A 21,700-nucleotide genomic window follows, 5' to 3' on the forward strand; every position below is an offset into this window, starting at 1 on the left:
AGCAGATTGCCCTGGCTGTTCACGCCTCGGCGTGTCAGCCAATAATAATAAATAATAATAATAATAATCTTTATTTTTATATAGCGCTAACATATTCCGCAGCGCTTTACAGTTTGCACACATTATCATCGCTGTCCCCGTTGAGGCTCACAATCTAAATTCCCTATCAGTATGTCTTTGGAATGTGGGAGGAAACCGGAGTACCCGGAGGAAACCCACGCAAACACGGAGAGAACATACAAACTCTTTGCAGATGTTGTCCTTAGTGGGGCTTGAACCCAGGACTCCAGCGCTGCAAGGCTGCTGTGCTATCCACTGCGCCACCGTGCTGCCAATAGAACGCTTGCGGCAGTGTGGGGACAAGCAGAGTCTGCATCAGCCTCTTAACATCTCCATATCCTGCGTGCTCTGCAGTCCTGCTGGCGCTCTGCTCACAGTGGACACAGCTATATCCTGCGCGCTCTGCAGACAGCTTCCACACCTTTCTGCTGTTGTGGCTGACATCAGGTAGGCTCTTTTTTCTGTCTTTACTACTCCACAGCAGTTTCCCCAAGGCTCAACTTATAACCAACCCTAAAGAGGCTTCTTCTTGCCCCTCTAAGCCCACTGTAATTCACTTTGCCTGTGACCTCTGCAAAAGGAAGCCGTCTTCAGTCCAGCCCTCCCCTTTCTGCCTGTCCTGCAACCCCTCCACCATGTCTGCCCCACAGGAGCACCCTAACGTCCAGGATGAGAGCACTCCCCTCCTTCCGGAGTGAGCTGTTGCCACATCACAGTCGATCTCAGACCTGACAAAAGTTTCACAGTCCCTGGTCCAGGTCCTGGAAAGACTTCCATATTTGTCTACTGCCACCAGTGCTCCGAACGCCTCTCATGGTGATTCACACGCACCTGACCGCAACCTCCACAGGGTCAAATTGTGTACAAAACAAAAGAAGCAAGCTCTTTCCAGTTCTTCCTCTAGTTCTCCGGGTCCCTCTGTATCCTCCTGGATGCATTCCTCACCCCATGCCCCCTCCTCGGAGGTGGCTTTTGGGTCGGAGGTGGATTCCCAGTCTGAGACAGACGGACCAGAACTCAAAGATGCAGGACATGATCAATAGCATTATCTCAGCAATTACCCAAACTCTGAACCTAAAGGAGGACGAGGCACCTGCTCAGGAACACTCCATTTCCTTCAAAAGGGTAAAATGTCCTTCCCGGAATTTCCCTAATCACAAGGAAATTGAAGCGATTATGTCTAAACACTGGGAACACCTTGAAAAGCACGTCCCAGGTAGGAAGCATCTAGATATTCTCTATCCCTTTAGGCCAGACCTCGTCGGTAAATGGGCAAAATCCCCTAATGTGGATCTGCCGGTTTCTCACTTGTCTTCCAAGACAGTCTTGTCTCTATCGGACGGTTTATCTCTTAAGAATTCTACGGATAGACAGATAGAATCCTTGGCTAAGTTAGCCTTTGAAGAGGCTGGCACCTCCCTCTATCCATATATGCCTCCACCTGGTTGGCAAAGTCTATGTCTGCCTGGGCAAGAATGCTTCGTCCGGGCATCCCATCGGCAGCTACTCCCTATGAGATGGCAGATCTAGCAGATCAGATTGCCCATGCCGGCAAATATCTCGTGATAGCTTCCCTAGATTCTTCGTTGCTAAACGCTGCATTCTCTGGTTAAAAGCGTGGAATGCGGATCCGCCGTCAAAAAAGTCCCTCACTGGCCTTGCCTTCCACGGTTCTAGACTTTTTTGGTCCAAGCTGGATCAAACAGTTTCGGATGCCACCGGTGGGAAAATAACCTCGCTTCCCTGGTCCAAACCTAAAGGTTCTTTTAATAGGAAAAGGAGGCTTCAATCTCGAGAGAGATAGTGACTTCCAGTTACAAAATCGACTTTTCTTCTCCCCCAGGAAGACGTTTCTTTCTGTCTTGCCCGCCAAGACATCTGTCGCAGGCCTTAGGGGTTCTTCAGGCCGCCTCTTCTATACTATGCACAGGAATAAATCGTACCTGTCGCACAGGAAAGAATGGTTTTCGGGGTTCGACTCTATTCATTTCATAGTCGAGAAGAAAGACAGATCGCTGTGACCGATTTTGGACCTCAAGCAATTGAACTATCAAGTTCGGATCCGCCATTTCAGGACAGAGTACCTGCTTTCGGTAATCGCCTCCATGGAACCGAGAAAATTTCTTCACATTCCTGTTTATGTTCAGCATCAGAGGCTCCTACGGTTTGCGATCCAGGACGATCTTTGTCAAGTTCACGGCCCTTCCTTTTGGCCTGGCCTCTGCCCCCAGACTATTCACGAAGGTCATGGCAGCGGTCATGGCCATCCTTCGGTCCAAGGGGATTCTCATAATCCCTTACTTAGACAATCTTCTGATTAAGGTGCTGTCCCGCCGAGACTGCGACCAGAGTCTTCAGAGTACTCTGTTCCATCTTTCCATCTTAGCTGGATTATCAACAGAGAGAAGTCCTCCCTGACACCAGCTCACCACCTGGTGTTTCTGGGTTTAGGGTTCGACACGACCCAATCCAGTGTCTTCCTTCCAAAGGAGAAGCTTTCATCCCTCTGCCAGGGGATCCATACTCTAAACTTTAGAGTCTAAAGCGACCAGCTTCTCTCCCCCTACGGTCCTGCATGAGAAATCTAGGGAAAAAGATTGCCACCATGGAAGCTGTTCCTTTTGTCCAGTTCTATAACCATCCTCTTCAGAGGACCCTCTAGGTAGCTTTGGACAAGAGGACAGTCTTCGCTGGATCGGCCCGTGATTCTACCTCTCAAGGTGAGGCAGTCCCAGACCTGGTGATGCTATCAGCATCAGTCCTAAGAGGAAGTCCTTTCTTTCTCTCGGGTGGCATGTCATCACCACAGACGCCAGTCTCCTCGGTTGGGGAACGTTTTTTTCTTCGTCACACAGCGCAGCTCCGAAGGAATGCCCAAGAGGCCACTCTCCCCATCAATCTCCTGGAGATCAGGGCAATTTTCTTTGCCCCTCGCCACTAGCAGACCCTCTTCGCGGGCCAGCCGGTCCGCATACAGTTGGACAATGCCAAGGCCATAGCATACATAAACCGTCAAGGTGGAACTCGCAGAAAACAGGTTATGATAGAGGTAACAAGGATTCTGCGACGGTCAGAACCTTAGGTTTCCGCCATATCAGCCGGGGGTAGACGTCAGTCTCGCATGGGGCGAGTGTTCGCTCAGCCCCGCCGTCTTCAACCAGATATGCCAGAAATGGGGCACCCTGGACGTCTACCTGATGGCTTCTTGGATGAACCCCATGGTTCCTCAGTTGGTAGCCAGGTCCCTGGATCCGCTAGCCATCTGTTGCGAAGCTCTAGTAATCCCGTGGTCCCAATTCCAACTGCCTTTTCTTCCGTCTCTCCCCTTGATCCGAGAGTCGTGAAAAAAGATAAAGGCAGAAGGGATCCCCATAATCGGATAGCTCCACACTGGCCAAGAAGGGCATAGTACGCGGAGCTGGTGAACATGCTCATGGACACACACTGGAGGCTTCCAGACCTCTTTTCTCAAGGCCCCCTTGTGATGAAATATGTGTGTGTGTGTGTGTGTGTGTGTGTGTGTGTGTGTGTGTGTGTGTGTGTGTGTGTGTGTGTGTGTGTGTATATATATATATATATATATATATATATATATATATAGCCACTGACAATGTAACATCTGTCTTGAAAATCTGCATGTTGTTGCACCCTGGTGTTAATATGTATTTTCCTGGGACAAGTAGACTTCTGTCCCCAATCTCACCAGAGAGTCCTGCTGGAAGCCAAGAAGAAATATAACATTTGGCACCTCCTAGCTCTTGGAAGAGAGATGTTAAGCACGGCATGATAGTATCTCTGTGACAGCTGTTACACAAAGGATCTCAAGAGAAATTAATATATTCATTGGGGGGCGCGGCTGTGGTCCAATCAAAAACCAAGCAATTATGATATTAACCTGAGGGCCTGTTCTAGAAACCTGACCTCCAGACCAAAGTTATAAATTACACAGAGACACGTGTTCACATGTGAGGGCAGCCGACACAGATGTGTTCCACCAACTCCGTTCACCCCCTCCCCCCCCCCCTTCCCTCAGGGAGCAGAATGCAAACTACCAAGTTAGATGATTTTTCTAAGCTTTCTCCTGTTATTTTATATTGTTTTGCATAAGTTGTATGTTTTTATTATCATATTTTTATAACTTTTCTTACTATAAGCACTGAACCTTTTTTGCATTAAAGTATAAAACTTTAACAAGTTGAACCTTGAATGTTCTAAAAGAATCCATAGCCTAAAGTGTGTGAGCCTTATGAGTGTTAGACGATGAGTCCCGGAAATATTAATACTAATAATGTCTGTGTATTCGGTGAGTGGTGGCAGCGTGTATGAGCGGGTGTGTGGCCTGGGTTGGTGTGTGATTTATGCTCCCATTACAGCATAGGACAGAGGTTGAATGCTGGACTGAGTGGGGAGATAGATTAACCCTTGCAGGCAAAACCCAAGTCACGTGCTGAGAGCGGGCACGTCACGAATTAGTGACACCACGGAGTAGGGATCCGTGACACCCCTCTTCCATAGTCGAGTCTGAACAGCAGAGCCGTTGAGGCCGCAGTCCTGAGGGAGGCTGGTTTTTCCCATCAGGTCATTCAGACCATGATTAGGGCCAGAAAACCAGCATCCTTGCGTATCTACTACAGATACTGAAAGGCCTTCTTCTGGTGGAGTGAGGGCAATGGTTTGGTCCCTATGTCCTTTTCTCTTCCTTCCATTATTGGTTTTCCACAAGCGGGTCTGGACTCGGGTCTATCACACTCAATTCTTTTCCAATGAAATCTGGCTTCTCGTTCTCAGGTAAAGACCTTTCTTCAAGGAGTCGGCCACCTGGCACCTCCTTATCTTCCAATAGATCCATGGGATTTTAACAGTCTTTGGCGCGCTCCTCTTGAGCTCATTTAAGACACTATCCTGTCATGGAAAGTGGTCTTCTTAGGCCAGTGTCACTTTGCGAGGGCAAAGTGAGAAACTCGCAAAAGTCTCTCGCATAATACTCGGCACTGCCGCCGCCACTCGGGACTGGAGCGTGCGGCTGCATGTATTTCGATATACCCGCACGCTCCGGTCCTGAGTATCAGCGGCAGTGCTGGGTATTGATGCTCGAGTTTCTCGCATTGAATTCGCAAGTGTGACTCCGGCCTTAGTTGCATTAAGTCCATCGAAAGTTTCTGAGTTAGCAGCATTATCCTACCGTTCCCTATTCCTGATTCTACATTGGGACAAGGTAGTTCTCAGGTCTGTTCCTTCCTTCCTACCTAAGGTGACCTCTTCATTTCACTTCAAAGAAGACATTGTCCTTCCTTCTCTATGTCCCTCTCCGATCCATTCCCTGGAGAAGTCCCTCCACAAGCTGCATCCAGTCAGAGCTATCGGAGTTTATCTGATGCCCTGTTCGTCATCTCTGAAGGTCGTCCTAATGGGCTCCCAGTTTCGAAGTTCACTATTGTCATTGGATTCGTTTGGCAATATTGGAGGCATACTGTGTTCAAGACAAACATCTTCTCCGGAGGTGAAGGCTCACTCTGCTCGGCGGTGGGGACCTCCTGGGCTGCTCATCACCAGGCCTCGGCTTTCCAGATTTGTTAAGGCCGCAGCCTGGTCATCTTTGAACTCCTTTGTGAGGTTTTTCAGGGTTCATACCCATGCCTCATCTTATGCAGGACTGGGAAGGAAGGTGCTGCAGGAGGCGGTTACGCACTGGCCGACCCGATACCTTTTTTCCTTGCATCCTTTTTGCTTCCCACCCTAGGGACTGCTTTGGGACCTCCCATGGTTACCTGTGTCCCCCAATAAAGCGATATAGAAAAAGGTATTTTTGGTACTCACCGCCAAATCTCTTTCTTGGAGCCTTCATTGGGGGACACAGCACCCTCGATAATTATTTGAACCATTATTGGGCCTATGTGCCTTCATTGTTGGGTTGGTACATATGTTAAGTTTTTGGTTGCTTCTCCTACTGTTTTAACACTAACTGAGGTACTTTGTGCCTGTCGGTGAGTGTATACTGCGGAGGAAGAGTTGCTCTATTCCTTTTTTTGCCTAGTGTCCGCCTCCTAGCGACAGCAGCATACACTCATTGTTACCCGTGTCCCCCAATGTGAAGGCTCCAAGAAAGCGATTTTACGGTCAGGATCAAGAATCCCTCTTTTTACCACTCATGTTGTTTTAGCCTCAAGTTTTTAATTTTCCTAAGGGCTAATAATTTTTTTTTTTTTTTTTTTTTTTTAACAACGAACTGAGGTCCATTTTTTTTCCTGAATGCGCCAACACCCTAAATGTAACCGGGAAATATTTTTCAGGCACTGTGCAAAGCTCAGAAGGTGTAGGAGTGCCAGATTTTACGGTTTTGGTTTGCAGATGCCATGACCCACAGGGAGAGCCCATTAGGTGCCAGAACAGCAAAACTCCCCATAAGTGATCCCATTTTACAAACTACACCTCTCAAAGAATTCATCTAGGAGTGTAGTGATCATATTGACACCACAGGTGTGTCACAGAATATTATACCATTTGGGCAGTGAAGAAAAAATAACCGCATTTCTACCACCAAAATTTTAATTTTATCCCCAGATTTAACATTTTCACACAAGAAGTGGGTAAAAATGGCACCAAAAATTGTCCCACAATTTCTACAGATCGTGGCAATACCCCATATGTTGCTGCACAGTGCTACTTAGCCATGCAGAGAGACTCCGGAGAAACAGAGCTCTATTTGCTTCCTGGAGCGCAGATTTTCCTAGATCAGTTTTTGGACTCCATATACAGAGTCCATAATTGCTAGAAGAGCAGAATCCCCTCTCAAGTGACTCCATTTTGGAAACTATACCTCTTGGGGAATTTATCTACAGGTGTAGTGACGATTTTGACTCCATGGATATTTTCCAGAAACATGCAGCAATGAATGTTGCAGAGTGAAAATTGCAAACTGCCATTGAAGTGACCAGTATGTTGTAGTCACCAGTATGGTATGCCCAGCCCATGCTTCTGGAGGCGTACACCCCTAAGTTAGGTGGACTCGCATCGCTTCAGAAATGCCAAACGTGGACGCAATATGTGGTTTATGTACGCTGTCGGGCTCATAAGGGAGGGTGGGTATTTAGTTTTGAGAGCAGAGAATTTGGTCAATTTCTTTTGAGGGGGGGGGGGGGGGTGGCGCAACAGGCTATTTCGCTTTTCCAGACCCTTTGTACTACCAGTAACATGGAAGCCCCCTATATTATCATTAACAGATAACAGACCTGAGTGGGGACTTGCTTTTTTTTGTGGATTGAGTTGAAGAATTTATTGGGAACATTTTACGTAACGTTTTGGATCACAGTTATCCGGCGCTCTTTGCTGACCACTCATTTTGAGGTTTCCATCTCAAGATTATCAAGAAGGCAAGTTCTGCTGTGGGCTGCAATCTGGACTCTTGAGGAGGTAGTGGAGAGAACTCTGAAAAAGTGTATGGCAATTATGAACAATAATGCACATCCACTATATGAGCTATTCATGAGACAGAAGAGCACCTTCAGCAACCGGCTAATACTTCTGAGGTGTTAGAAGGAAAAATTTAGGAATTAGTTTGTGCCAACTGCCATGGGAATGTACAACAATAACAGGGTTAAATCATCATGGTAAATGTCTACTTTATTTCTCTACATTTCAGTTCATTTCAGTTGTGTATGTCCTATTCTAATGTATAATGTATAATGTTCTTCTGTCAACTCCACTGTCATGTCAATTAAGTAATTCTTTTTATGATTTTATGATTTAAGTTGTGCTGCTGTGATACTATAATTTCCCACGGGATCAATAAAGTGTATCGTATCGTATCTAAATCCGAGTGACATTATTCAGATGAAACCCCTGAAGGGATCCATTCACTTTAACGAGGCAGCAGAGTTACTCTGGACTCAATTTGGAATCTGTTCGGCGGTGTCCTTTTCAGAAGTGCACAAAACTGTGGCAGGCGGCACTTTTATGCTATTCTATAAAGATGGACACCGCCGGATCACAGGTCACACTGCGTCCACAGAGCCTCCATCTGCCTCATTACAGGGAATGTTCCGCCAGAGGTTCCGTCTGAATAACGTATTTCAGAGTTTTACATGGAAACCCCGATGTAAGCGCTCAGTGCAAAGCGCAGAATAAATGTGCGCTTAGCCTTACTGTAATCCTTGGGAGGCAAAAAATTCATCGAAAGAGGAAAAGAAAATTAACAATATCAAAGAGAAAAAACAGCCATACTTCCAATATCCTGTCCAGACACAAATGCAGACACGTCCAGACACAGGTCCCCCAAGAAAAAGGCAGGTGCAGCACAGGCACAAAATACTGTTGTCAGTATTTTGCACCTGTGCTACCCCCGCTTTTTTTCTTGAGGGAATCGCTACATCCTGTTTGTGCATGTGTGTCTGGACATGGTATTGCAAGAATGGCTGTTTTTTCTCTCTCCGTGAACTTTGGGAGGCATAATAATAAATAAAAATTAAAAAAAAAAATCAACATAGTAGGTGAAGAATTGGTTTTCTTTATTTTTTACGCCGTTCCTCGTATGGTAGAAAGTGATTCTTCGGGTCAATGCGATAATAGGGATACCAGATTTATATCAGATTTTTATGTTTGGCTGCTGTCACACGCTAAGACACACTATATTGCAAGAAATCGTTTTTGCATCACCACATTTTGAGAGCAATAATTTTTCCATATTTTGGTACCATTTTCGGGCACATGATATTTTTTGATCGCTTTCTATTCTGATTTTTATGAGACAGTGACCAAAAACCAGCAATTCAGGAGTTTTTTGGGGGGAGGGGTGGGGTTATGCCGTTCTGTGTGTGGTAGAATTGATAAGGCAGTTTTATTCTTCGGATCAGTACAATTACAGCGATACCTCGTTTATATCCTTTTTTTTATGTTTTGGCACTTTAACCCCATTCTGACATTGGACGTATTAGTACGCCGATATCCGTATCCCCCGCTTTGATATGGGCTGCGGCGGTGAGCCCACATCTTTCCAGGGACAAGTCAGCTGTTTTGAACAGCTGATATGTGCCCGCAATAGCCAAGGGTGGAATCGTGATCCACCCGGAGCTATTAAACTAGTTAAATGCCGCTGTCAAACTGACAGCGGCATTTAAATCGTGCTTCTGACCATAGGGCCGGAAATATGCGCATTGGTGACTCCCGTCACATGATCAGGGGTCATCGGTTCGTTGGCATGACAACCAGAGGTAGGTCTACTTGAGACCTCTATGGGTGTCAAAGCCGGATTGCTATGAGTGCCACCCAGTCGTCGGTGCTCATAGCAACTCAGCAATTCAGCTACAGAGGTGATCAAGTGTGGGATTGCAATTTCACCGCACTTGGAATATTTTTCCCTGTTTTCTAGTACAAGACATGGTAAAACCAATGGTGGTGTTCAAAAGTATAACTAGTCTCGTAAAAAATAAGCCCACACATAGCCATATTGATGGAAAAAAAAAAAAAAAGTTATGGTCTGGGAATGAGGGGAGCGAAAAACTAAAACGCAAAACCGGGAAAAGCTACGGTCATGAAGGGGTTAACACAAAATCTTTTATAGACAAAAATAATGATTTTTGCATCGCTTCATTCTGAGGTTGCCGTCACACTAGCAGTATTTGGTCAGTATTTTACATCAGTATTTGTAAGCCAAAACCAGGAGTGGAACAATTAGAGGAAAAGTATATTAGAAACATGTCACCACTTCTGTATTTATCACCCACTCCTGGTTTTGGCTTACAAATACTGATGTAAAATACTGACCAAATACTGATAGTGTGACGGCAGCCTGAGATCTAACTTTACTTTTCTGCTGATGACGCTGTATGGCAGCTTGTTTTTTGCAGGACAAGATGACGTTTTCAGCGGTACCATGTTTATTTATTTCCTTTCTTTTTTATCGCATTTTATTGCACTTTTTGTTTGAAGGTATGATAAAGCATTGTTTTTTGCCTTGCATTATAGTTTTTTTTATGGAGTTCACTAAAGGGGTTAACTAGTGGAACAGTTTTACAGGTCAGATGCGACGATGCCAAATGTGTACTTTTATTGTTTATATTTTTTCATTCAAATATTTATTTATAGATACAGTACCTTTTTAATTTTTTATTAACACATATATTTTATATATATATATATATATATATATATATATATATATATATATTGTTTTTTTCAATTATTTAACCCCTTCCTGACATTAGACATACTATCCCGTCGAGGTGGGGTGGACCCGTATGACCACAGACGGCATTGTACATCATATGCGATCGGCTGCACTCACAGGGAGCGCGGCCGATTGTCAGCAGAATATCACAGCTGACATCCGGCACTATGTGCCAGGAGCGGTCACGGACTGCTCCTAGCACATTAACCCCCAGAACACTGCAATCAAACATGATCGCAGCGTTACGGCGGCATAGGGAAGCCGGTTGTCAGCTGTCAGAATCGGCAGACACCCTGTGGCTATCAGCGGATGTAACTGTCCATCCCTGGTCAACTAGGCCAGGTCACATGGAAGGATTATTACGTCCGATATCAGAAAGGGTTTAATATATAAAGTAACAATCCTATCAGCTACTGTGCATCTTAAGAATTCTCCGATGCTCAGCATGTTTGAAAGTATGCGATTTGCATACACGCGGTCACATGCAGACTAGACGTGTGCGGCCTCAGTGCAGTTTAATTGAGCAACGCTGGATAAGTCTAGTCGGAATGTGGCTGGAAATACGCAAATTACATACTTGCAGCCACATGACCGCCAACTACCAATGAACCCTCATAGTGCACAGTGTACAGAAAGGCAAGACAACTCCCTTTATAGGCATCTGTCAGTTAATTCATGTTGGCCGACCCACGGGCATAAATTATCAGAGTTTGGTTGCATGATTGCAGCCAGGTATGTTTTCCTCTCAAACACATTGGCATTTCAGAGAAGATATAATTAGAAGATTCGGTTGGCATCTCCCCGCACGGCTCTAGATCATTGATATGTCTCTTCCATGCGTCTAAGTCATGGGATCAACTAAAGAACTGCATGGAGTCTTTGGCCAGGGGCAGCAAAGGACTTTAGTCTCTTCTATTGCAATGGTCTTCTGCCAGATCTTCTATCTAGATATTCTCTGAAACGCCAGAGTGTTTCACATAAAAAACATACCTGTCTGCAAATGTGTTTGGGCAGCATGAATGAAGTATAAAAAACATTTTATTATTTGTCCTTTTCTTCTTATAATATATCCCCACCTAGTGTGACATAGCACTGACTAGTGAGTAGGGGCAAACCCATCTAAAAAGGAGAATACTGACACTCGGCTGTCAATTTAGTCATATCTAATATATAAAGCTGAATGTGTGTGTGTGTGTATGTATGTATGTCCGGGATTGGCATCTGAACCGTCGCAGCTACAGCCACAAAATTTTACACAGTCACACGTCTGGACCCCGAGAGCGTCATAGGCTATGTTGTGAGGCGAAATTTTAACCCCGCGCGTTCCAATTCACCAAACAATTTTGCCCCATCTACATAATGGGGAAAAAGTGAAAGGAAAAGTGTTTGAGGCAAATTGACAGCTGCAAGATGTGAACAAGGGGCTTAAAGAGTGAGAGCGATGGCGCCAAAGAGTATATACCATACAGATGGTAAGGTGGGGCCCAGACATGGGATACTCACCAGACACGGGGATATGAACACACACACAAAAGGCGCCACAAACTACCATGTGCTTGAACACTTACACCAACCTCACCACATAAAAGTCAAAACACAAAAGTCGCCGCTCAAAACTCGCCACGCGCAAAACTCACCACATGCAAAACTAGGCTCAAGCAAAACTCGCCACACGTGCAAAACTTGCACACGCAGAAAAATTGCCACATGCACAAAAGTTGCAACACATGCAAAAGTTGCCTCACACAAAACTTGCACATACTCAAAACGCACCACACATAAAACTCGCCACGCGCAAAACTTGCTGCACACAACTTGCTACACTAACCTGTCACATGCAACTCGACACACAAAGTTGCTACACGCATGTCGCCACACAAAACTCATCTCACAAAAGTCGATACATGCATGTCGCCACATGCAACTCAACACACACAACTTGACACATGAAACTTGCCCTAAAACACACACAAGTCTGGTATTATCCTTCAAAAATAAAAATCTGATTAATAAGCAGACAAACTACAAGAGCAACAAATGTACCATATAGGAAATACGGCAGCTGTCAGTCACATGACCTGTCTATTATGTGTATGTGTGAGCTAATATATACTGCCAGGGGGGAGGGCTTCCTGCTGGCTGGAGATTTATCAGGCTGCCAATTTAGCTTACAAATACTGAGGTAAAAATACTGACCAAATAACGTGTGAACGCGGTCTAATACAGGAGGAGATGACACACAGATATATACTATATACAGGAGGAGATGACACACAGATATATACTATATACAGGAGAGATGACACAGGTATATACTATATACAGGAGGAGATGACACACAGGTATATACTATATACAGGAGGAGATGACACGTATATACTAAATACAGGAGCAGATGACACAGGTATATACTATATACAAGAGCAGATGACACAGGTATATACTATATACAGGAGGAGATGACTTGCAGGTATATACTATATACAGGAGGAGATGACACACGTATATACTATATACAGGAGGAGATGACATACAGGTATATACTATATACAGGAGGAGATGACACACACATATATACTATATACAGGAGGAGATGACATACAGGTATATACTATATACAGGAGGAGATGACAACCTGGTATATACTATATACAGTGGAGATGACATACAGGTACATACTATACACAGGGGCGATGACACACAGGTATATACTACATACAGTGGAGATGACACAGGTATATACTATATACAGGAGCAGATGACTTACAGGTACATACTATATACAGGAGGAGATGACACACGAATATACTATATACAGGAGGAGAGGACATACAGGTATATACTATATAAAAGAGGAGATGACACATAGGTATATAGAGGAGGAGAGGACATACAGCAGGTATATACTATATACTGGGGAGATGACATACAGGTATATACTATATACAGGAGATGACATACAGGTATATAATATATACAGGAGGAGATGACACATGGGTATATACAATATACAGGAGGAGATGACATACAGCAGGTATATACTATTTACAGGGGAGATGACATACAGGTATATACTATTTACAAGAGAAGACATACAGGTGTATACTATATATAAGGGAGATGACAAACATGTATATACTGAGGTGAAAATGAGGGGTGTGAGGTGAAAATCAAAAGGTGTGAGTGCAAAATTAGAGGAGTGAGGGAAAATAGTGGAGTGATTGGAAAATGACAGATGTGAGGTCGAAATGACAAGTGTTAGGAGGGAATGAGAGGAGTGAGGGGGAAAATAAGAGGAGTGAGGGGGAAAATGAGAGGTGTAAGGGAGAAAATGAGAGGCATGATGGGAAAATAAGAGACGTGAGGTGCTATAACTAACCACAGATATTTACTATGCCCAGGCAACGCCGGGCTCTTCAGTTAGATTACTATAAGGATCAATGTAGCGTTATCAGGAAAAATATTCTAGAATTTATGATGGGGAATGCAACAGGAAGGGGAGGTACTTTGTTTTTTAACCAAAAAACACTTTAAACAAAAAAAAAAAAAATTCTAGACTGTTTGGTACAGAAAATAATAAAACATCACATTTCTAGTATTTCAAAAACTCCACCACCCCCTCCCAACCAGAAACCCTTCCCGTTAACCATCCGATTTTGCATAAGACTATCATCTCTCCTTGTTCTATGAATTTCTAAAGTATCATGAACTACACAACCCATAAACCACCTTCCATAAGGCCTATTATGCTACTATTAAAGAACATGCATATATTATGTCTCTGGCAAACTCATCCAACACCACCCTTGAGCATTTAATCCAACGCCTCCCATTGTTTTCTAAAATTAGCTGTGTCCCCCCTTTTTATATAGACCCTATTCTATTAAGAGCAGTTGTTTGCCAACCAATGCCTAGCTATAGTCTTCTACCCTGTGTGCAGAATTTTTAGGCAAGTTGTGTTTTGATCACATGATACTTTTTATAGATGTTGTCCTACTCCAAGCGGTTCAGGCTTGAGAGCCAACTACCAATTAAGTAAATCAGGTGATGTGCATCTCTGTAATGAGGAGGGGTGTTGTCTAATGACATCAAACCCCTATATAAGGTGTGCTTAATTATTAGGCAACTTCCTTTCCTTTGGCAAAATGGGTCAGAAGAGAGATTTGACGGGCTCTGAAAAGTCCAAAATTGTGAGATGTCTTGCAGAGGGATGCAGCAGTCTTGAAATTGCCAAACTTTTGAAGTGTGATAAACAAACAATCAAGCGTTTCATGGCAAATAGCCAACAGGGTCGCAGCCGCAAGAAGCGTGATGGGCAAAAAAGGCGCAAAATAACTGCCCATGAATTGAGGAAAATCAAGCGTGAAGCTGCCAAGATGCCATTTGCCACCAGTTTTGCCATATTTAAGAGCTGCAACGTTACTGGAGTAACAAAAAGCACAAGGTGTGCGATACTCAGGGACATGGCCAAGGTAAGGAAGACTGAAAAATGACCACCTTTGAACAAGAAACATAAGATAAAATGTCAAGACTGGGCCAAGAAATATCTTAAGACTGACTTTTCAAAGGTTTTATGGACTGATGAAATGAGAGTGACTCTTGATGGGCCAGAGGCTGGATCAGTGAAGGGCAGAGAGCTCCACTCTGATGTCGGCAAGGTGGAGGTGGGGTACTGGTACGGGCTGGTATCATCAAAGATGAACTTGTGGGACCTTTTCGGGTTGAGGATGGAGTGAATGTCAACTCCCAGACATACTGCCAGTTTCTGGAAGACAACTTCTTCAAGCAGTGGTACAGGAAGAAGTCGGTATCGTTCAAGAAAAACATGATTTTCATGCAGGACAATGCTCCATCACTTGCGTCCGACTACTCCACAGCGTGGCTGGCCAGTAAAGGTCTCAAAGAAGAAAAAATAATGACATGGCCCCCTTGTTCACCTGCTCTGAACCCCATAGAGAACCCTTGGTCCCTCATAAAATGTGAGATCTACAGGAAGGGAAAACAGTCCACCTCTCGGAACAGTGTCTGGGAGGCTATGGTGGCTGCTGCACGCAATGTTGGTCATAACCATTCAGCGTCTCCCACTCACACACCACCTCCTCACCTCGCCCTCTATCTGTCGGAGTCCCACAAGGTTCAGTCCTTGGGCCCTTGCTCTTCTCCATTTACACCTTTGGCCTGGGACAGCTCATAGAATCTCATGGCTTTCAGTATCACCTCTATGCTGACGACACACAGATCTACATCTCTGGACCAGATATCACCTCCCTTCTAACCAGAATCCCTCAATGTCTGTCCACTATTTCATCCTTCTTCTCCGCTAGATTTTTGAAACTTAACATGGACAAAACAGAATTCATCATCTTTCCCCCATCTCACGCGACCCCCCCAACGAACCTATCAATTACAGTAAATGGCTGCCCACTCTCCCCAGTCCCACAAGCTCGCTGCCTCGGGGTAATCCTTGACGCTGATCTCTCCTTCAAACCACATATCCAAGCCCTTTCCACTTCCTGCCGACTGCAACTCAAAAATATTTCACGAATCCGTTCATTCCTCAACCATGAATCTGCAAAAACCCTAGTCCATGCCCTCATCATCTCTCGCCTTGACTACTGCAACCTCCTGCTCTGTAGCCTCCCCGCTAACACTCTCGCACCCCTCCAATCTATTCTAAACTCTGCTGCCCGACTAATCCACCTGTCCCCCCGCTATTCCCCGGCCTCTCCCCTCTGTCAATCCCTTCACTGGCTCCCCATTGCCCAGAGACTCCACTACAAAACCCTAACCATGACGTACAAAGCCATCCACAACCTGTCTCCTCCATACATCTGTGACCTCGTCTCCCGGTACTTACCTACCCGCAACCTCCGATCCTCACAAGATCTCCTACTCTACTCCCCTCTTATCTCCTCTTCCCACAATCGTATACAAGATTTCTCTCGCGTATCACCCCTACTCTGGAACCCTCTACCACAACACATCAGACTCTCGCCTACCATCGAAACCTTCAAAAAGAACCTGAAGACCCACCTCTTCAGACAAGCCTACAACCTGCAGCTACCACCGATCGACCAAACCGCTGCATGACCATCTCTACCCTCACCTACTGTATTCTCACCCATCCCTTGTAGATTGTGAGCCCTCGCGGGCAGGGTCCTCATTCCTCCTGTACCAGTTATGACTTGTATTGTTTAAGATTATTGTACTTGTTTTCATTATGTATACCCCTCCTCACATGTAAAGCGCCATGGAATAAATGGCGCTATAACAATAAATAATAATAATAATAATAATAATAACCAGATCAAGCAACTGACAGAATCTAATGATGGAGGCTGCTGAGTGTCATCATAAAGAAAGGTGGCTATATTGGTCACTAATTTTGGGGGGTTTTGTTTTTGCATGTCAGAAATGTTTATTTCTCAATTTTGTGCAGCGATATTGGTTTACCTGGTGAAAATAAACAAGTGAGGTGGGAATATATTTGTTTTTTTATTAAGTTGCCTAATAATTCTGTACAGTAATAGTTACCTGCACAAACAGATATCCTCCTAAGATAGCCAAATCTAAAAAAAAAAAAAACACTACAACTTCCAAAAATATTAAGCTTTGATATTTATGAGTCTTTTGGGTTGATTGAGAACACAGTTGTTGATCAATTATAAAAATAATCCTCTAAAATACAACTTGACTAACAATTCTGCACACAGTGTAGTTTGGTATAGAATCTTGGTTATTGCTAATTTTAATGGAGGAAAACCTCTAACCTCCCACATTGTATAGGAGGAGAACATCTAACCTCCCCCACATAACCAGCAAACATACCTTGGGAGCTAGAGAAATAGGAGTATTAAAACCTCTTAAATCAATTTACCAACATCATCCCACAGCTGAGCTAGATGACTATAGGACCAGAACATACAGATTAAATCTGCCCCATCCACCCCACACCGTGGATATCGATCATCTGCCCTAATATCCATTCTAAATACAGTGTGTCCGTAAAGTCATGGTGCACTTTTGACCAGTCACTGGAAAGCAACAAAAAAAAAATAGAAATGTGAAATCTACTCCAAATAAAAGAAAAACTCTCCCAGTTTCATACCTATTCAATGCAGTATTTGTTGTCCTACACACATCCAAACGATAGTGAAGTTCTTGCAACACACTGGTAAGGACGTCTGGTATAAGAGTGAATAACATCTGTGATTCTCTGTTTTAAGTGATTAACCCCTTTCTGTCATTGGACGTACTATTCCGTCCATGTAGGGTGGGCCTTAATTCCCACAGACAGAATAGTACGTCCAGCGCGATCGGCCGCGCTCACGGGGGGAGCGCGGACGATCGCGGCCGGGTGTCAGCTGCCTATCGCAGCTGACATCCGGCACTATGTGCCAGGAGCGGTCACGGACCGCCCCCGGCACATTAACCCCCAGCACACTGCGATCAAACATGATTGCGGTGTGCCGGCGGTATAGGGAACCATTGCGCAGGGAGGAGGCTCCCTGTGTGCTTCCCTGAGACCCCCGCAGCAACGCGATGTGATCGCGTTGCTGTGAGGTTCTCTTACCTTCCTCCCTGCAGCAAGGCCCAGATCCAAAATGGCCGCGGCACCCGGGTCCTGCAGGGAGGGAGGTGGCTTACCAAGTGCCTGCTCAGAGCAGGCGCTTGGTAAGCCTGCAGCGCTGCAAGTCAGATCGCTGATCTGACAGAGTGCTGTGCAAACTGTCAGATCAGCGATCTGTGATGTCCCCTCCTGGGACAAAGTAAAAAAAGTCAACAAAAAAAAATTTCCACATGTGTAAAAAAAAATAAAAATAAATAATTCCTAAATAAAGAAAACAAAATTATTATTCCCATGAATACATTTCTTTATCTAAATTAAAAAAAAAAACAATAAAAGTACACATATGTAGTATCGCCGCGTCCGTAACGACCCAACCTATAAAACTGTCCCACTAGTTAACCCCTTCAGTAAACACCGTAAGAAAAAAAAAACGAGGCAAAAAACAACGCTTTATTATCATACCGCCGAACAAAAAGTGGAATAACAAGCGATCACAAAGACAGATATAAATAACCATGGTACTGCTGAAAACGTCATCTTGTCCCGCAAAAAACGAGCCGCCATACAGCATCATCAGCAAAAAAATAAAAAAAGTTACAGTCCTCAGAATAAAGCGATGCAAAAATAATTATTTTTTCTATAAAATAGCTTTTATTGTATAAAAGCGCCAAAACATAAAAAAAAGATATAAATGAGGTATCGCTGTAATCGTACTGACCCGAAGAATAAAACTGCTTTATCAATTTTACCAAACGCGGAACGGTATAAACGCCTCCCCCAAAAGAAATTCATGACTAGCTGGTTTTTGGTCATTCTGCCTCACAAAAATCGGAACAAAAAGCGATCAAAAAATGTCACGTGCCCGAAAATGTTACCAATAAAAACGTCACCTCGTCCCACAAAAAACAAGACCTCACATAACTCTGTGGACTCAAATATGGAAAAATTCTAGCTCTCAAAATGTGGTAACGCAAAAAATATTTTTTGCAATAAAAAGCGTCTTTCAGTGGCTGCCAATCATAAAAATCCGCTAAAAAACCCGCCGTAAAAGTAAATCAAACCTCCCTTCATCACCCCCTTAGTTAGGGAAAAATTAAAAATGTATTTATTTCCATTTTCCCATTAGGGTTAGCGCTAGGGTTAAGGCTACAGTTAGGGTTGGGGCTAAAGTTAGGGTTAGGGTTTGGATTACATTTACGGTTGAGAATAGGGTTGGGATTAGGGTTAGGGGTGTGTCAGGCTTAGGGGTGTGGTTAGGGTTACCGTTGGGATTAGGGTTAGGGGTGTGTTTGGATTAGGGTTTCAGTTATAATTGGGGGGTTTCCACTGTTTAGGCACATCAGGGGCTCTCCAAACGGGACATGGCGTCCGATCTCAATTCCAGCCAATTCTGCGTTGAAAAAGTAAAACAGTGCTCCTTCCCTTCCGAGCTCTCCCGTGTGCCCAAACAGGGGTTTACCCCAACATATGGGGTATCAGCGTACTCAGGACAAATTGGACAACAATATTTAGGGTCCAATTTCTCCTGTTACCCTTGGAAAAATACAAAACTGGGGGCTAAAAAATAATTTTTGTGGAAAAAAATATATTTTTTATTTGCATGGCTCTGCGTTATAAACTGTAGTGAAATACTTGTGGGTTCAAAGTTCTCACAACACATCTAGATAAGTTCCTTGGGGGGTCTAGTTTCCAATATGGTGTCGCTTGTGGGGGATTTTTACTGTTTAGGTACACTAGGGGCTCTGCAAACACAATGTGACGCCTGCAGACCAATCCATCTAAGTCTGCATTCCAAATGATGCTCCTTGCCTTCCGAGCTTTGCCATGTGCTCAAACGGTGGTTCCCCCCCACATATCGGGTATCAGCGTACTCAGGACAAATTGGACAACAACTTTTGTGGTCCTATTTCTCCTTACCCTCGGGAAAATACAAAACTGGGGGCTAAAAAATAATTTTTGTGGAAAAAAAATTTTTGTTTTATTTTTACGGCTCTGCATTATAAACTTCTGTGAAGCACTTGGTGGGTCAAAGTGCTCACCACACCTCTAGATAAGTTCCTTAGGGGGTCTACTTTCCAAAATGTGTCACTTGTGGGGGTTTCACTGTTTAGGCACATCAGTGGCTCTCCAAACGTAACATGGCGTCCCATCTCAATTCCAGTCAATTTTGCATTGAAAAGTCAAATGGCGCTCCTTCGCTTCCGAGCTCTGTCATGCGCCCAAACAGTGGTTCACCCCCACATATGGGGTATCGGTGTACTCAGGAGAAATTGTACAACAACTTTTGGGGTCCATTTTCTCCTGTTACCCTTGGTAAAATAAAATAAATTGGAGCTGAAGTAAATTTTTTGTGAAAAAAAGTTAAAATGTTCATTTTTATGTAAACATTCCAAAAATTCCTGTGAAGCACCAGAAGGGTTAATAAACTTCTTGAATGTGGTTTTGAGCACCTTGAGGGGTGCAGTTTTTAGAATGGTGTCACACTTGGGTATTTTCTATCATATAGACCCCTCAAAATGACTTCAAATGAGATGTGGTCCCTAAAAAAAAAATGGTGTTGTAAAAATGAGAAATTGAGTTTTAACCCATAACTCCCTAAAAAAAAAAATTGGGTTCCAATATTGTGCTGATGTAAAGTAGACATGTGGGAAATGTTACTTATTAAGTATTTTGTGTGACATATCTCTGTGATTTAATGGCATAAAAATTCAAAGTTGGAAAATTGCGAAATTTTCAAAATTTTCGCCAAATTTCCGTTTTTTTTTCCACAAATAAACGCAGGTATTATCAAAGAAATTTTACCACTATCATTAAGCACAATATGTCACGAGAAAACAATGTCAGAATCACTGGGATCCGTTGAAGCGTTCCAGAGTTATAACCTCATAAAGGGACAGTGGTCAGAATTGTAAAAATTGGCCTGGCCATTAACGTGCAAACCACCCTTGGGGGTAAAGGGGTTAATGTCGTTGATACGTTCAATGTACACGTTGCTTCACATAACCCCAAAAGAAAAAGTCTAAAGGCGTCAGATCCAGGGATCGTGGTGGCCATGGCTTGACAGAACCCCTGCCTATCCACCACAAGAAACTTACGAACAATGGTGGCGTAGTGTGAAGGAGCGCCGTCCTGTTGAAAGCTGACACCTTCTGGAAATTGTGGCACTGCATACAATTCCAACATGTCAAGATACGCGTTTGCCGTCACAGACCACTCCACGAAAAAAATGGGCCCATCACCTTATCGTGCATTAGGTGATACCACACGTTCACTTTAGGGGTGTTACGTTTGTACTCAACTTAGGCATGAGGCTGTTCAGCAGCCCATTTTCGCACGTTATGGAGATGAACATGTCCACAGATATGGAAGGTCAATATACAAAAACCCAGACTCATAGTAACAGGTGACCCAGGAATAAATCCCGGCCCCTCTAGCTACAACTCCCAAAGCATGATATACGCGAAACAGGAGGAAAACAGGGAGTGTTTAAAAGTAGTACATAATTTTATTACAAAAATACATCACATACATATAATAAAAACGATAAATATAGATACCAAAGGAAGGGACCTCGTACACACTGGACCGGAATAGTACAAAAACAGATGTTACTGTATAGCAGTATCCTCCACAAAGTGGAGGATAAATACCCTCAAAACAAAAGAAAGCCCCCACCGCAGACCGTATCAGCTGCCCATATAACTCAATCAATAGTCACACCCAAATAGGTATAAGTATGGGCAGAGAGACAATCAGGGAAAGGGGGAGGGTTAAATACTGTGAGAAGAATGGAGAGGCATAAATAACCAGCTCAGATGAGCGTTAAGGCAAACCCCACCAGATAGCACTGCTCACAGCCGGTTCTTACCCCAGGTGCTGAGGAGCCCAAGAATCGGGCAATGCCCCCG

At 44.0% G+C, this 21,700-nt stretch overlaps 1 protein-coding gene across 2 annotated transcripts in view; it reads right to left on the minus strand.

The window, feature by feature from the left end:
• TDRD9 (tudor domain containing 9) overlaps positions 1-21,700 on the minus strand; it is a 405,241-nt gene that overhangs the window by 206,945 nt on the left and 176,596 nt on the right. The gene's annotated exons all lie outside the window — the stretch shown is intronic.

The sequence above is a fragment of the Ranitomeya imitator genome, chromosome 1, assembly GCF_032444005.1.
Source record: "Ranitomeya imitator isolate aRanImi1 chromosome 1, aRanImi1.pri, whole genome shotgun sequence".
Classification (NCBI taxonomy): Eukaryota; Metazoa; Chordata; class Amphibia; order Anura; family Dendrobatidae; genus Ranitomeya; species Ranitomeya imitator.